Here is a 17,779-nt window from a genome sequence, read left to right as displayed (position 1 = left end):
GAGTACAGCTCCAAGTATATAAGTGACACAGAGGGGAGAGGAAGTAGGGGAAAAGAGAGCTTAATCAGGGAAGGCCTCCTGGAGGAAAGGTGATTTTAATAGGGTTTTGAAGGTGGGGAGAATAGTGGTCTCCACAGTATATGGAGGGGGAGGGAATTCCAGGCCAGAGACAGCACTTATCCTATCCCACCTTGACTACTGAGAAGCAGCGTGGCTCAGTGGAAAGAGCATGGGCTTTGGAGTCAGAGGCCATGGGTTCAAATCCCGGCTCTGCCACTTGTCAGCTGTGTGACTGTGGGCAAGTCACTTCACTTCTCTGGGCCTCAGTTACCTCATCTGTAAAATGGGGATTAAGACTGTGAGCCCCAGGTGGGACAACCTGATTCCCCTGTGTCTACCCCAGCGCTTAGAACAGTGCTCTGCACATAGTAAGCGCTTAACAAATACCAACATTATTATTACTGACCTCAGCTTCCTCCCTGACCTCCATGCCTCCTGTCTCTCCCCACCTCAGTCCATACTTCACTCTGCTGCCCAGATCATTGTTCTACAAAATCATTCAGTTCATGTTTCCCCACTTCTCAAGAACTACCAGTAGTTGCCCATCCACCTCTGCATCAAATCAGAAAGTCCTTACCACAGGTTTTAAAGCACTCAGTCACCTTGCCCCCTCCTACCCTACCTCCCTGATTTCCTACTACAATCCAGCCCGCAGGCTTCGCTCCTTTAATTCCAACTTACTCACTGTGCCTCAGCCTCCTCTATCTCACCACTGACCCCCCGCCCAGGTCCTGCCTCTGGCCTGGAATGTCCTCCCTCTTCATATCCAATAGATGTTCACTCTCCCCACCTTCAAAGCCTTATTAGAAACACATCTCCAAGAGGCCTTCCTCGACTAAGCCCTCATTTCCTCCTCTCCCACTCCTTTCTACATCCCTCTTGCAGTAGACTCTGCACCGTTTATTCACCCCTCCTTCAGTCCCATGCACTTATGTACATATCCAGAATTTAATTCATTCATATTGTTTGTCTCTCCCTCTAGACTATATGCTCGTTGTAAACAGGTAATGTGTCTCCCGACTCTGCTATATTGTATTCTCCCAAGTGCTTAGTACAGTCCTCCGTACACTATAAGCACTAAAAAAATGACTGATTGATTAATTGATAGTCATGGTATTTATTGAGCATCTTATTGAGCATCTACTGAGTGCAATTCACTGTAATAAGTGCTTGGGAAAGTACATCAAAAGCAAAATATATGTTACCGGCCCACAAGAGGCTTAAAATCTAATGCCTGAAACAGACGTACAAAATATTTACAAACAGTGGGAGTGAAGGAAGTATAGGGATCAGACAGGGAGTAGAATGAATATACCTGGATGAAATATCAGATTGTCAGAATAAATAATTGATGTACCTATGTCCAAGGACTGGCTATTGTGTTGATACAACTCAAGGAAGACTTGCTGGGGGAGATGGGATTTTAGGAAGGCTTTGAAGATAAGGAGCTTTCCTCTATGGATGTCTTGTGACAGGTTATTCAATATGTAATTGATTTTCATGGAAATGAGTTGATTTCAGGGATTCTGTCACTTTGTTAGGGCCTAGGTTCTTAGAAAATTTGCAAGTTTTTTTTATGTTTTGTTTTTGCTCAGAATAAACCCAACATGATTTTGAAGTGTTGCTCAGCTGCAAAACTTTAATAACAGTGAAATAATTTTTAAATAGTAGTAACTTTTTCATGTTCTGTATTAAATGCTATAATCATCACTAAATCCTGTTGGTTTGACCTTCACATCATCGCTAAAATCCACCCTTTTCTCTCCATCCAAACCGCTACCATGTTAATTCAAGCACTTATCCTATATCCTGCTTTGATTACTGTATCAGCTTCCTTGCTGACCTCCCTGCCTCCTGTCTTTCCCCACTCCAGTCCATACTTCGCTCTGCTGCCTGGATCATTCAGTCCTCGAGAACCTCCAGTGGTTGCCCATCCACCTCTGCATCAGACAAAAACTCCTTGCCATCAGCTTTTAAAGTCCTCAATCACCTCACAGCCTCCTACCTCACCTCACTGCTCTCCCATTACAACCCAGCCTGTACACTTCAATCCTCTAATGCCAACCTACTCACTGTTCCTGGATCTCGCCCATCTCGCCACCATGGTGTCCGTTACACTGTTAAGCCATATGCTCCCAAGCGCTTAGTACAGTGCTCTGCAACAGAGTAAGCACTTAGTAAATACAATTGATTAATTTATTGATTGATAGAAGCAAAATCAAAAATGTTTTTTCTGGTTAATCTTCCAAATGAAAATACATAGGATATATTAGCTACTGTAATTATTTTGGCATAAACTGTAAAAGTGTATTTACTTCACCCCACAAGCCTTCCTCTCCAACCAAGGGAGTTGGGTTTCCAAAGGTCCTGTGGTTGGCAAAACCGGGACAAGTAAGCTTAAAGGTAAATGATGTGCTGGACACTCTGAGAATTCAGTAACACTGCATAGAGTTCAAAAATGACCATTCTAAGTCTGCACTAAACCAGAAAAATAGGAATTAAATAAAGAAACATACAGTATGGAAAAATCATTTCTATTTACTACTCTGAGTTATTGTAATGCAAGGTCAAATTTTTCAAGAAAAAGGACAATAACTTTATTGTTAAGCTCACAAACTGTTCACTTGCTTTAGCCTAGATGCCATGATAAAGGGCTCAAAGTATTCAAAATCACAATGAAATCTGGAAAAATCCAATCTGTGACCCGATCAAAACAACACAACAACACAAAGCCCAACATGAAGCCACGTGGCCTAGTGGATAGAGCATGGGCCTGGGATTCAGAAGGACCTGGGTTCTAATTCCAGCTTTGCCACTTGTGTGCTGTGTGACCTTGGACAAGTCACTTAACTTCTCTGTGCCTCAGTTACCTTATCTATAAAATGGAGATTAAGACTTGAGCTCCATGTAGGGACATGGTCTGTGTCCAACCTGATTAGCTTGTATCTATCTACTCCAGCACTTAGTAGAGTGCCTGGCACATACTAAGCGCTTAATAACTACCATAAAAAAACTCCCAAAAAATAATGAGCATAAGGCACTTCGACTGAATGCATCCATCTGATCCTCATGATGGGAGCTTCATGGATTGAGCGCGAGGGTGGGGGCGATTTGAAATGGCTGATGGCCAGGGCCACCTTCGGTTAATAAGCAAGCAAACCGTTACCTCAGAGATGCCATATGGGGCCCTTTCAAAGATGGCAGCTACTTGACCCTTCTCAAAGCAACTGTGAAAATTCTCTCAAAGTTGACCACATCATTGCCCTTCACAGAGATAACAGAGGGGCGGAAGGGATTCGTTAATGGAGTCTAAATCCAGGTTTCAGAGCCAACCTGTTCGGGAGAACTCGGTTGAGGTGTGGCGGGAGCAGTGCTGGAGAATCGCTCTTCCATAAAATATGTATGTCGCTATTTTACTTTGTACACGCATGTATGTTGTCGCTATTTTACTTTGTGCATGCATGGGGCGTGGTGGGGTGTCATCACGAGGAACATGGTGGAGGGGGCGGGGCATGGCCCTTTTGGCCCTGTCTCAGGTTACTAATTTTACCAAGAAAATCAAAACAGTATGCCAAACTTCTACCACAGAAACTGTGGATGGAAAAATCAATCATATTTATGGAGCACTTATTGCATGCAGAGCACTGTACTAAGCGCTTGGGAGAGTACACTACAACAGAGTTGATAGATTCATTCCCCACCCACAGTGAGCTTCCTGCCTAGAGGGGGAGACAGACATTAATATAAATAAATTTTGGATAGGTGCATAAGTGCTGTGGGGAAAAAGCAGAAATGGTGAGAGAAAACCAAATATAATAATGTTGGTATTTGTTAAGCGCTTACTATGTGCAGAGCACTGTTCTAAGTGCTGGGGTAGATACAGGGTAATCGGGTTGTCCCACATGAGGCTCACAGTTAATCCCATTTTACAGATGAGTTAACTGAGGCACAGAGAAGTTAAGTGACTTGCCCACAGTCACACAGCTGACAAGTGGCAGAGCCGGGATTTGAAGTACAGTGCATTTACGGCACGTTGCACCCAATTTTTCTCCCTCCCAGGTAGTGAAAACAGATAGGAGGGCACGACTCACCAGCACTTGTGTGTGCAGAAGGAAGAAAAGTCTCCCTCCACCTATATTTGGGCATAAACCGGAGTGCGGCTAGAATGGGATCAGGGACGTGGCCGAGGGTGGGAATCTAGATAGTCTCCCATTTCTGCGGCTTCAACCACTCCACCCCCACTCCTACAGACGTCCTATGTGGCTAGTGAAACTATGCAGCAAAGCTAAGTTGCCAACAGCCACAGAAGCAGCCAGCTCAAGGGGAAATAATTTTCCATTCAAACCAGACAAAAAAATCTGGAGAAAGAGACCTTAGCTTTTCCCTTCCCAAGAGGGGATACTCTAGCCCAGAGTGCCACATAGTCAATAAATATTTAACTCTTTTTTGTGGCATTTGTTAAGCACTTACTATGAGCCAGGTGTAGTGTTAAACACTGAGATCGACACAAGCTGATCAGTTGGCCACAGTCGATGTCCCACATGGGGCTCGGGACCTTAATCCCCATTTTACAGATGAGGTAACTGAGGCACAGAGAAGTGAAGTGGCTTACTCAACCCTTCAAACTAATTTGCAAGAAATTAGGCCATTCCTTTGAACAAAAGTTCGGGATATGTTGAGTACAAAGAGTACACAACAACGGGAAAAAAAGGAGTTCCCGTCCACCCAGGCCTCTTCCGGCTAATACCAACAGAGGGCGCCCTTTTCCAGGTGTCGGGGTTGACCCACGTTTGGCAAAAATGGGCCTTAACAGTACGTGTGCATCCTTCAGTATGCGTAGCCCTGCTTGTTTCTTTTGGCAAAAATTGTAGGCCTTTTCCCCCAGCAACTTCCCCAAACCCTTGCTCTTGCATGGCTTGAATCCAGAACCGAGAAGTCCTTCTTACAAAGACTCTGAACAGACACATTTTCCTTGTTATTGCTTTGAGATTGGAAAGAAGAATAAGTTACTGCTCATAATCAATTCTGAACACCCTTGGTTTCCTGGGCCCAAAATGTTCTCAGTTTCAATGAGACATTTACTGATTTCTTCCGTTCAATCATTGTAGAATTTTCTGCCAAACTGCATGATGGCTTACTATTTACTACTCCCTTTTAATGACATCCAAGTAGAAGTACAATGAGATGCTCCTTATAGTGAGAGAAAACTAAAGTTAACATAGCACTACATAAAGGGTCGCAGGGAAACTATTTGGTTTATATTTTTGCCTTAAAGCATGCTTGCCTACAGAGGGAGCTGAATGATTATTCTACAGGGAAGGAAAACTCTGTCTCTAGGGATGAAAAAAGAGCAGCTGTTTAGTTGTTCCTTAAATCGACCAGAAAGGAAGGGAAGGGACAAGAAATCAAGGCTTCCCTTCCCTCAGGTCAAAAATCAATCGATCGACCGGTCATACTTATCGAGCGCTCACTGAGTGCAGAGCACTGTACTAAGTGCTTGGGACACAAAGATTCTTCTCTGCCAGGAGGACTACTGGAATTATCAGAATAAGATATCTAAAATACAAATACTTTACAGAGCAAAGCAAAATAAACCTTAGCCTGTTTTGTTTTTTCCAATTCAAAAGGACTCCACGGTAAATTGAAACTTAATAGCTTATTTTTAAGTGTCTTATTCTAGATAAAGAGGCTCAGTGCAACAAAATGGTGAAATTCTGAGCAAGTATATTTCAACTTTTACAACATTTGCTTTCCTAAAGAGGGAAGTGGGGACTGAAGAAGTGAATCGTTGCCAGCTCTTCCAGGAAGTCAAGCCCTTCAAGGGCTGAAATTCTGAAGCCTGTCCAAATCTGACTGTGAGACATGATCTAGACCTGGTGCAAAGGAACCTCCACGCCATCCCCAGGGAGTGTGGGGAGGCGGCAGGTGTCAATTAACTTTAATGTGGGGCCCTGTGGGGTGAGGAAGGAATTTAAAAAGCTGAAGTTGCACCCTAAAATCTCCCTCCACAAAACCGCTGTCCAACTTGAGCCTCAAGCCCCTCTTTCAACTCTCCTCCCCTGCTGCCCTATGAAAGGCAGTTCTCCAGAGCTGGTAAGGCCTAAATAGTCAGTCAGTCATTCCTATTTATTGAATGCTGCCTCGGTGCAGAGCACTGTACTAAGCACTTGGGAAAGTACAGGATAACAATATAACAGACACATTCCCTGCCCACAATGAGCTCACAGTCTAGAGGGGGAGATAGACATTAATATAAATAAATGCATTACAGATACATACAAGAGTGCTGTGGGGCTGGGAGGGGGTGGGGGCGTGAATAAAGGGAACAAGTCAGAGCAACACAGAAGGGAGTTGAAGAAAATGGGCTGCTTGCTTGGGAGAGCTAAGAGGAATAGTTTGTAAACATGATCCCTGACCTCAAGGAATTTACAGTATAGAAGAGGAGAAAGTCATTGAGATGATTTACAGATAAGGGAGGCAACTAAGTATAAGGTTATTTGCTTAGAGGTGGGACTAAATGCATGGATGAGGTATTGGGGGGAGGGAAGGAAACAGGGTGGGGGAATGAGAGTCTAGTCAGAGGCTTCCTGAATCAATCGTATTTATTGAGCACTTCCTATGTGCAGTTCAGCACTTGGGAGAGCACACCAGAACAGTACACTATAGAATAGGAGATGTGATTTCAGTAGGGCTTTGAAGATGGAGAAAGTGCTGATCTGTCAGACATGTAGGAGGAGGGGGTTCCAGGTAGGAGAGAAGGTGTGAGCAAGGGGTTGACTGCAGGGGAAGCAAGAGTGAAGCACAGTGAGAAGGTTGGCGTTAGAGTGAAGTGTGTGGTCTACATAGTAGTGGGAGAGGAGCTAGGATAAATTGAGGGAGAGAGATGATTAAGTGCCTGAAAGCCAAAAGTGAGGAGTTTCTGCTTGATCAGGAGATGGATGGGCAACAATTGGAGGTACTTGAGGAGTAGGGAGATGTGTGCAGAATGATTTTTGAGAAAAATGATGGAAGCAGCAAAGTGAAGTATGGACTGGAGAGGGGAAAGGCTGGAGATAAGGAGGTCAGCGGGGTGGCTAATGCAGTAGTCAAAGCAGGATATGATAGGTGCTTGAACCAGTATGGTAGCAGTTTAGATGGAGGAGAAGAAAGAGTGAATTCTGGAAATATTGTGGAGATGGAATTGACAAGCTTTAGGGACTGAGTGAATAGGTGGGTTGAAGGAGAGAGATGAGTGGAGGACAGTGCCTAGATTGCAGGTGTATGCGGCAGGGAGGACGGTGATGTTGTCACCAGTGATGGGAAAGTCAGGGGAAGTAGGGAGTTTGGAGGGGCGGGGGGGAGATGAGCAGTTCAGTTTTTCCATTCATTCAGACCATCAACCAATGGTATTTATTGAGTATTTACGGTGTGCAGAACACAGTTCTAGGCTGTGCGAAGAGTTCAATATAATAGAATTTGTTCATTCATTCAATTGTATTTATGGAGCACTTACTGTGTGCAGAGGACTGTACTAAGCACTCGGGAGAATACAATATAAAAATAAGCAGACACATTCTCTGCCCACAATGAGCTTACAGTCTAGAGGGGGAGACAGATATTAATATAAATAAATTACAGATATATACATAAGTAATTGATAGACACCTGCCCTCAGGGAGTTTACAATCTATATGGGAAGAGGGAGGTGATGTGACACTGCAATTCCCATGTCTTTGGTTGGGGTATGCGTGTGTCAGAACCTGGCCCAAATTCAGTAGGATGTTTTTTTGGATGCAGCACAATTTGCCCTGCATGCTGATAGTACTCAGGTAATGTACATATCCTTATTCTCTACTATTTCCCCTATCTGTCATTTATTTCCATTTCTGCCCCACCCTGTGTAAGCTTCTTTTTATGGTACTTGTTAAGCGCTTACTAAGTGCTAGAGTAGATACGAGTTAATCGGGTTGGACATCGACCATGTCGCATGTGGAGCTCACAGTCTTAATCCCCATTTTATAGATGAGGTAACTGAGGCCCAGAGAAGTGAGGTGACTTGCCCAAGGTCACACAGCAAATGGGGGGACCCGGGATTAGAACATGAGTCCTCTGGCTCTTAGGCCCATGTTCTAGCCATTAGGTTATGCTGCTTCCTTGAGGGCAGGGACCATGTCTACTAACTCGTTTGTATTGTATATTCCCAAGTGCCCTACATACTGTAAGCACTCGGGAAATACCATTGGCTTGTATTTTATGGCATTTTATGCAATTTGCTAAGCACTAACTCTGTGCCAGGCACTGTTCTAAGCATTCTGGTAGATACAAAGTAATCAGGTTGGACACAGTCCCTGTCCCACACGGGGCTCACAGTCTTAATCTCCATTTGAACAGATGAGGTAACTGAGGCTCAGAGAAGTGAAGTGACTTCCCCATGATCACCCAGCACACAAATGACAGTGTCAGAATTAGAACCCAGGTCCTTCTGACTCCCAGCAGTGGCTGACCTGAGCCCATGCGGATAGTAGCTACCAATCAGGCACAATCTGAAGCAATCAAGAACCTCACTATAGGATGCATTCTTATAGAAACACTGCCCCTGCCCCTCTGCAAGTCCTCAAATTTAATGCTTTTCTATTCTAAATTGCAACCAAAAGTACCACTAATAAAATCCCAGTAGCAACTAGCTCACAAAACATGTAATAAGAATCATGTGAATTTTGCAATGTTTTGCCAAAATGAGGTTAATTTTGTCCTCTGCAGACTTGCTCAAATTGGCTGATCAAAGAATCAATCAACAACTAATGGTATTTATGGAGGGCTTACTGTGTGCTGAGCACTGTACTAAGTGCTCAGGAAATTACGACACAACAAAGTTGGTAGAAATGATCCCTGCCCATAAGGACCTTACAGTCCACATAAACAACTGGGGGATGATTTTATCACCTAGTTTGACAGCACATTTTGCCCTTCATCATTGCAACATTTATTAAAAAGAGCAAGAAAAAAATCATAAACCTCAGAGATAGGATCGCTTCCCTTCCTAAATGGAAACCTTGGTTTTATTCATAATTTAGATTAAGTATATATTTTTTTAGTTTAAATAGCCTTTGCTTTGGTTCATAGGATATTAGATATTTGCACAGGCTATGCTTACAGAGAACAGGAGGTCACAAAAGCTAAAATAAATCACCTGCTGACTTGCTCCCTTTGCTCTTCCCCCCTCCCAGTCCTAAAGCACTTAGGTACATATCTATAATTTTATTTACCCCTTTGCTCTTCCCCTACCTCCAAAGCACTTATGTATATATCTGTAATTTTATTTACTCTTATTGATGTCTATCTCCCCCACTCTAGACTGTGAGCTCATTGTGGGCAGGGAATGTCACTGTTTTGTTGTATTGTACTTGCCCAAGCACTTAGTATGGTGCTCTGCACACAGTAACCACTCAAAAAATACGATTGAATGAAGTTTGGTTCAAGGCAACTCTCTTATATGTGGCTTTCAGGGTGTTTAAAACGTGAACTTTTCTTTATCTCCAGGCATGAGGAGAAGTGTGTAAGATGGAGAGGTTCTACTGAGATCTATGTTAGATTTGGATTCATTCAAATCCTGTACAAGACATTCATTCATTCAGGAAAGGGTATTTATTGAGTGCCTACTCGCTGTACTGCCTACTCGCTGTACCTCAGTCTCGTCTGTCTCCCCAACAACCTCTTGCCAATGTCCCACCACTGGCCTGGAACTCCTCCCCTCTTCATATTCAACAGACAATCACTCTCCTCACCTTCAAAGCCTTAACAATTTTAACAGAGAGGTACATTTCCTCTTCTCCAACTCCCTTCTGCTTCACCCTTATACTTGGATTTGCACCCTTTATTCACCCCTCCCTCAGCCCCACAGCACTTATGTCCACATTAGTTATTTATTTATATTCATGTCTGTTTCCCCCTCTAGAACTGCAAGCTCATTGTGGGCAGGGAATGTGTCTACCAACTCTGTTATACTGGACTCTCCCAAGCACTCATTATGGTGCTCTGCACACAGTAAATGCCCAGTAAATATGATCTATCGATTGATTGAGCAGTGCATTCGGTGTTTGGAAGAGTGTAATAAAAGGAAAAGACACAGTCCAAACTCTCCAGGTGCTTATATTAAGCTTATGTGCACTCAGAACATGGGGGTTTCATTCTCGCAAAAATCTCACATTCTGTAAATCTCACACTGCAGTATTCACCCATTCTGGCGCCGTGAATAAACTGTTTTGCAGGGTATCCAAACAAGCTTGCTGTTATCAGATGAACATTGCCTATGTGAGCTCATTATGGGCAGAGCCTGTCTCTATTGCTGTATCGTACTCTCCCAGGCGCTTGGTACAGTGCTCTGTACACAGTAAGCGCTCAATAAATACAATTGAATGAATGAATGAATAATTCCTTATCCATGAATATTAAAGGAACTTACAATAGCAGGAACTGAGCATCTCAATGTATGCATAGCTTCACATACACACCCCCACCCCCACATACACTGCCCTTAGTTGTGCTGCTTTCAGGTTTGTTATTTGTAGCACCTGGAATTATTTTTGCTATTGCCTCTTTGTCTGTTGATCCTCCCAAAACTTCTACTCCAATAGAGCCTCTCCTTCCTTGGCTGTAGCATGCTCAGTCGAATTTATTGAGCGCCTACTGTGTGCAGAGCACTGTAGTAAGCATTTGGGAAAGTACAGTACAATAAATGGACACATTCCCTGACCACAACAAGCTTACAGTCCGCCATGCCGATCTGCCTGCAGCAAATGGCTCCCAGTTTTCGTCTGAAATGCAGTAGTGTCTGAGGCTCTGTTTTCCAGCATCCCTAAAACATTTCCTTTGTCTCCCTTGTTTTTGACTGCTCAGAAACCCTCTCACCACAGATCCAATTACATAAATTGCTCAACTTTCTATTTTATAATCAAAAATAAAGAGGAAGAAGGAAAACCAGCAGTGGGACCATTTCCCCAATTAGTATTTCAAAGCGTATTCATGTATTAGTATTCTAGCCAGAATTCTTCTGAATAGTAAAGATCGTAGCCAGTTATTCACTACCTGAATCTCAATGGGGTTTCAGGCCTAAGTAGAGCACAGCTGATATGATCCTTCCAGGACAGCAGATATAGGAAAAATGCAGAGAGCAACAACCAAGACCTCTATACTTTGTTCACTGACTTTACAAAAGCAATTGACAGTGTCAACAGGCCAGGACTCTGGAAAATACTGAGTACATTCAGCGGTTCCAAGAAATTTACTAAGATCCATGCCTACGGCACGAGTGAATGGCCAGAGGAGTCAGAGTTGAAGGTGCCACATCTGACCCTTCTTTCCCAGGTATCAATCAAACACTCAATCGATCATGGGTATTTCTTGAGCGTTAACTGTGTGCATTCTAGGGAGAGGAGGCTACTAACTGGAGTGAGACAAGGTTCTGTTCAATCATTCTATGATAATAACCATGATACTTGTTAAACACTTACTAGGTATGTGCCAAGCACTGTTCTAGGTGCTACTTGTCTGCAGTGTGACCTTGGGCAAGTCACTTAACTTCTCTCTGCCTCAGTTATCTCAACTGTAAAATGGGGATTAAGACTGTGAATCCCATGTGAGACATGGACTGTGTCTAACCTGATTAACTGGTATCTACCCCAGTGCTTAGAATAGTGCCTGGCACATAGTAAGTGCTTAACAAATACCATTAAAAAAATCAACAAACCGGAGTCCAAACATGCTTCTAATACCCTGGAAAAATTTTTCCAGATCTGCAGGCTGTGAAGAGCCTCAAAAGTCTTCATAGAGATGACTATGCTCTGGAGACACCCACATACACAAGAGTACAATGTAAATGATGATGAATTACTTTGCTGATGCAGCACTGGGCTATGGACTGACAATAAGACTGAAGAAAACAAAAGTAATATGCCAGCCCATACCTGGGATGCTCTACCCCAAACTAAAGGTTTGCATCCACAATGCAGAATTTAAAACTGTCATCGACTCCTGCTACTGTCCAGTGATGTAGCACACTGTCCAATGATGCCCAGCTAGATAAAGAAGGAGTTTGGAAATCAAATTGCATGGCTTTTGGCACACCGTCAAACAGAGTGTGTTGACAAAGTGACATCAAACCCCACACCAAAGATGAAACATCTCCTCCAAGAGGTCTTCCCAGATTAAATCCCCCTTTCCTCTTCTCCCACTCCCTTTTGGGTCACCCTGACTTGCTCACTTTACTCTTCCCCCCTCCCAGCCCCACAGCACTTATGTATCTGAAATTTATTCATTTGCATTGATGTCTGTCTCCCCGCCTCTGGACTATAAACTCGCTGTGGGCAGGGAATGTGTCTGTTTACTGTTGTAATGTACTCTACCAAGCACTTAGTACAGTGCTCTGCACACAGTAAGTGCTCAATAAATACAACTGAATGAATAAATGAATGAATGGTGTCCAAGGTCAGGAGACAGCCTTACAACAGAAGATGCATCCAGCTTCTAGGGTAATTTCATCAGCGCCATTTTAAGAACTCTATTCAACATCAAGTGACAGAACGAATGAAGTCCTGGAACGCATTCAGATAAGCAGTATTTAAGCAGTGCTCACAGCAATATAGCTCTGCTGGGCAGGACATGTGAAAAGAATTGCAGACAGCAGCTGTTGTAAGGGGATCTGAAAAGGGTCACAGGCAAGTCAGGAGGGCAGAAAAACAATATAATGAGATAGCAGAGTGCAATCTTAAACAATGAAAGTAGCAGAAGACTGTTGGGAGACCACTGCAGCAGTTAGACCAGCCTGAGGTGCAGCAATCCTGAGAGTGGTTGCTCTCTGTGAATAAAATCTTTGTGAAGATCTAGATACCAGTAATAATAATCACTGTGGTATTTTTCAAGCACTTACTAGGTGCCAGGCACTGTACTAACCACTGGGGTAGATACAAGATAATTGGGTTGGACATAGTCCCTGTCCCACATGGGGTTCACAGTCTTAATCCCCATTTTACAGATGAGGTAATTTAGGCACAGAAAAGTGAAGTGACCTGCCCAAGGTCACACAGCAGACAAGTGGCAGAGTGAGGATTAGAACCCAGGTCCTTCTCTCAGGCCTGTGCTCTATCCACTAGGCCACGCTGCTTCCCCTAAGAGACAGACAGGTCCTGTATGGGACCAAACTATTAATGCAACAAATGTCTACTTCCAGTTGCAGACTGGGAGGCAGGGTGTGTTGATCACACACTGGTCTTTTCAGTCCCACATGCAGACATGATAGTCGCAACATCTCCAAAAAATAAGAACAGCTCTCTCTAGATTTAGCTATAAACTGAGATATAGTTTATATATATATATAGTTTATATATAGTTTATATCACAAACACATATTCATATATATATATTTATATATATAGTTGTACTTTCCCAAGCACTTAAGTACAGTAAGTGCTCAATGAATACGACTGAAGGAATATTAATTTATAAGTGTGTAAGAGAGTATTTCTCAAAGGCACTACTATAAATCATACTACTGTGAGCCCGTTGTGGGCAGGGATTGTCTTTGTTCCTGGATTGTACTTTCCAAGCGCTTAATACAGTGCCCTGCACACAGTAAGCGATCAATAAATATGATTGAATGAATGAATGAATGTCTTTGGTTTCATGTGCCTGTCATTTACGTTCTTATGTTCCTTCCATTTGATCTTCATGAACAGAGATTTATTTATGTTTATAATTTGGCTTGTCCCACCCTTTAGTGAGTAGGCTTCTTAAGAACGGGGCCAAGACATCTGCCTTTGTAATTCTTCTAGGGACTTTGACCATGTTCTGCACAGAGAGGGGAGTTCAACAAATATTGCCTGAATCCCTGACTAAGAATCCAAAAAGATTTCGATTCTAGCACTATTGTTCGAATGACGACATCCCTAAAAAACAAGCAAAAGTTCTTTCTTGGGCAGCAGGCAAGTCAAGAGTTAAAGATGACAAATTCTATAAGCATGGGTGGCCAAAAGCCACATTCTTAATAAGATACTCCAGAAATAGAGAATATTCCTATACTCCATTTCATATGCCAGACTAACAAAATATATTAACACTATATGCATAGTATTGGAATATTATATTACGTGAAATATAAAACATATTTACCATAGTACAAAATTAAAAATTACAGCTATTGCAGAAAGTCAAATACAATGCTTCTGTGTTCAACCTAAGAATCAGTAGTTGTCAAAGGCATCAAACTATAGGCTCATTTGTGATTCTAAGTTTTTTGTGATTTTTAAGAAGAAAGTCAGGAAAGTTGAAAGTTGAGAAGCAATGTGGCCTAGTGGAAAGAGGACGGGTCTGGGAGTCAGCAGGCCTGGGTTCTAATCCCAGTTCTACCACTTGTCTGCTGGATAACCTTGGGCAAGTCACTTAATTTATCTGTGCCTCGGTCACCTCATCTGTAAAATGGGGATTAAATCCTCCTCCCTCTGATTTATACTGTGAGCTCCATATGGGTCAGGGACTGTGGCCAATCTTAATTATCTTTCATCTGGGGAAGCAGTGTGGCTTAGAGGAGAGATCACGGGCCTGGGAGTCATAAGGACATGGGTTCTAATCCTGGCTCTGCCACATGTCTGCTGTGTGACCTTGGGCAAGTCACTTCAGTTCTCTGGGGCTCAGTTCCTTCATCTGTTAAATGGGGATAAAAGTGTGAGCCCCATGTGGGACAAGGACTATGTCCAACCTGATTAGCTTGCAGCGACCCTAGTGCTTTGAACAGTGCTTAGGACATAGTAAGCACTTAACAAGTACCATAATCATTACTATTATTGCCATAATGATTTATTATCTACCCTAGAGCTTAATACAGTGCCCAGCACATGGTAAGCACTTAACAAGTACCATAAAAACATATATTCCCATTTTTGAGGACACAGAGAACAGACAATGCTATTTAAAAATTGGGCGTCAGCAGCTATCATATTACTCAGGCCTTTTAAATTCCTTATCACTTTTGAGTGTAGCTTCTCCATTGTGGTGTAGAACTGATAAGAGGTTATTAGAAGCTGGGATGCTAAAAAAAACACCTCTCACTAACTCTAAAGGGCATGTAGCAATTTTATCTTGACCTTGCTTCAGACCCTTCCTAGCACTGCTGTACTGAGTCATAAATCTGACAGAATTTGTCTGAAAGACCAGTTGGATGATAGGACACAAAGGCTGTATATGACCTTCAGTCTACAAACACAATCCCATTGACAGCATCAAAGGTTAGATCCCTTGGCTCTACATAGAAGTCATGGAAACAGTTGAAGAGCAGTGACTTTAAGATGTCATAACAACTCAATGTGATAATAACTGTGGTATTTATTAAGCATTTACTATGTGCCGGGCACTGTTCTACGAGCTGGGGTGGATTCCAGAAAATTTGGGTTGGATGCAGTCTCTGTCCCATGTAGGGCTCACAGACTTAATCCCCATTTTACAGATGAGGTAACTTAGGCACAGAGAAGTGAAGTGACTTGCCCTAGGTCACACAGCACACAAGTGGGAGAGCCAGGACTAGAACCCAGATCCTTCTGACTCGCAGGTCTGTGCTCTATCCACTAGGCCACACCGCAGTGGGTCTGGAGAAGAGAAAATCTTTTCACTACCCCCCAAACCCCACCAAGCCAAAATTCACCATTCCCTTCTACCCCTTCTTGAGTATGCACACCCCTATCTCCATGAAAATGCTTCCCTTCCCAACAGCTCTGGGGTTATTTTAGTAGTGGCCCCAATCAATCAATCATATTTATTGAGAGGTTACTGTGTGCAGAGCCCATTTAAACACTTGGGAGAGTACAATACAACAGATTTGGTAGACACATTCCCTGTCCACGACAAGCTCACAGTTCCTAGCAATCCTTTTTTTTTTTCTTTTTAGGGAATTTGTTAAGCACTGACTATGTGTCAGGCACTGTCCTAAGCACTGGGGTAGATATAAACTATTCGGTTTGGACACAGTCTATGTCCCGCATGGGGCTCACAGTCTGAATCTCCATTTTGCTGATGGGGGACAAAGGCAATGAGAAGTGAAGTGTCTTGCCCAAGTCACCCAGCAGATAAGTGGCAGTGCTGAGATTACACTCCCAGGACCATTCTCTACCCCTTAGGCCACACTGCTTCTCAAGAACAGAAGCAGCAGGGGAGGAGGGGGAGGGTTGCTATTTTGATGGCTGCAGTAGAATTTTTCTGCTGGTTGTGTTGAATCCCCCAAGGGTAATGGACAAGAGAGATGAGGGAGGGCTGTGCCTCCATGGCCTTGGCACTGCAAGGACACAGCCCCTTATCATTATTCTCAAAGCTTTTTGGACAGAGTGAGCAGCCACAGCTCACAGAGTGGGCAGCTGTAGTGAGTTCATCCCACTCCTGCAAGCTGGAAAGAGTCCAAAAGTGGAGTCAAAATGGCGACTCCACCTCTTGTCCTCTGACGACAGGATACGGTTCCTGGAAGCCGACGCCTGCAGGTTTCCCATCATCTTCATCAGGTTCCGCGGCTAAGGCAGGGAAGCTCCTCTGCCCCAGATATCCAGAAGCATGTTTTTGTTGTTGTTTTCTTTTTTCTTTTTAAATGATATTTAAGTGCTCACTATGTGTCCGGCACTGTACTAAGCGCTGGGGTAGATACATGCTAAACAGGTCGGATGTAGTCCATGTCTTACATGAGGCTCATGGCCTTAATCCCCATTTTACAGATCAGGTGATTGAGGCACAGAGAAATGAACTGACTTACCCAAAGTCACATGGCCAGCAAATGGCGAAGCCGGGATTAGAACCCAGGTTCTCCTGATTCTGTGCTCTAGCCATCAGGCCACGCTGTTTCTCTTTAAACAATCAATGTGAAGGTTGTTTAAACCCCACAGGGCCAGCCAGTCTCCATGCCCCACCCCTGATGCTGTTGCCATCATCAACCTGCAGCAGCTTCAGGACCAGGGGTGAGAGAAGCCTGGCCCCAGAGCCATGGAAGGATGAAAGAAGTGGCAGTGGTCATGGAAAAGAAGAAGAAAAGGGAGGAGGAGGGGAGAGGAGGCCCTTTCTCAGTCTGTTCAGGCTGGAGGAGGCTGTTCAGCAGGGAGAGTAAATAAATGTATTCAGAGACATTTATCGAATGCCTCCTGGGTGCAGATGTGACTGCTGATTTTTATATCGTATGCTCCCAAGTACTTAGTACAGGCTTCTTCGCACAGTAAGTGCTCAATAAATATGACTGACTGACTGAATGAATGAATGAATGCACTAGATTTCCCTCCCCTCCCCTTCTTTCCCTTCCTCTCCCTCTCATTTTCCTCCTGTCTCCCACAAGGCCAGATTAATGCAAGGGCTTAAATGGGGTCTCGCAGCCAGTTTCAGACAGCATTCCATGCCTCCTGACCCTACTGAGATGGTCGCTACTTGGGACATTGTAATATGGCACCGTTATGGACCTATCTAAGATTGCTGCCCCACATGCCTAATGCCAGAGAGGGTGGAGGGACACTGGAGGTGAAGTGCTGTTGTCTCCACCAGTGACCCCCTCGCTCCATCTGACATCACATATGCGTGGCAGCTGTTGTAGGAAGATTTAATTTCTAACAGCAATTCTCCCCTCCTCCCGTCTTACCATCCCTGGCCCAGGTGACTCCTGAAATCGAAACAGCTCTGAAAAGCCTCAGTAGCGGTGACCACGGCCAGGACCACCTGCCTAGAATGGTTC

This window comes from Ornithorhynchus anatinus, chromosome X5 (assembly GCF_004115215.2).
Source record: "Ornithorhynchus anatinus isolate Pmale09 chromosome X5, mOrnAna1.pri.v4, whole genome shotgun sequence".
Classification (NCBI taxonomy): domain Eukaryota; kingdom Metazoa; phylum Chordata; class Mammalia; order Monotremata; family Ornithorhynchidae; genus Ornithorhynchus; species Ornithorhynchus anatinus.
Note: the sequence above shows the minus strand (reverse complement) of the source record.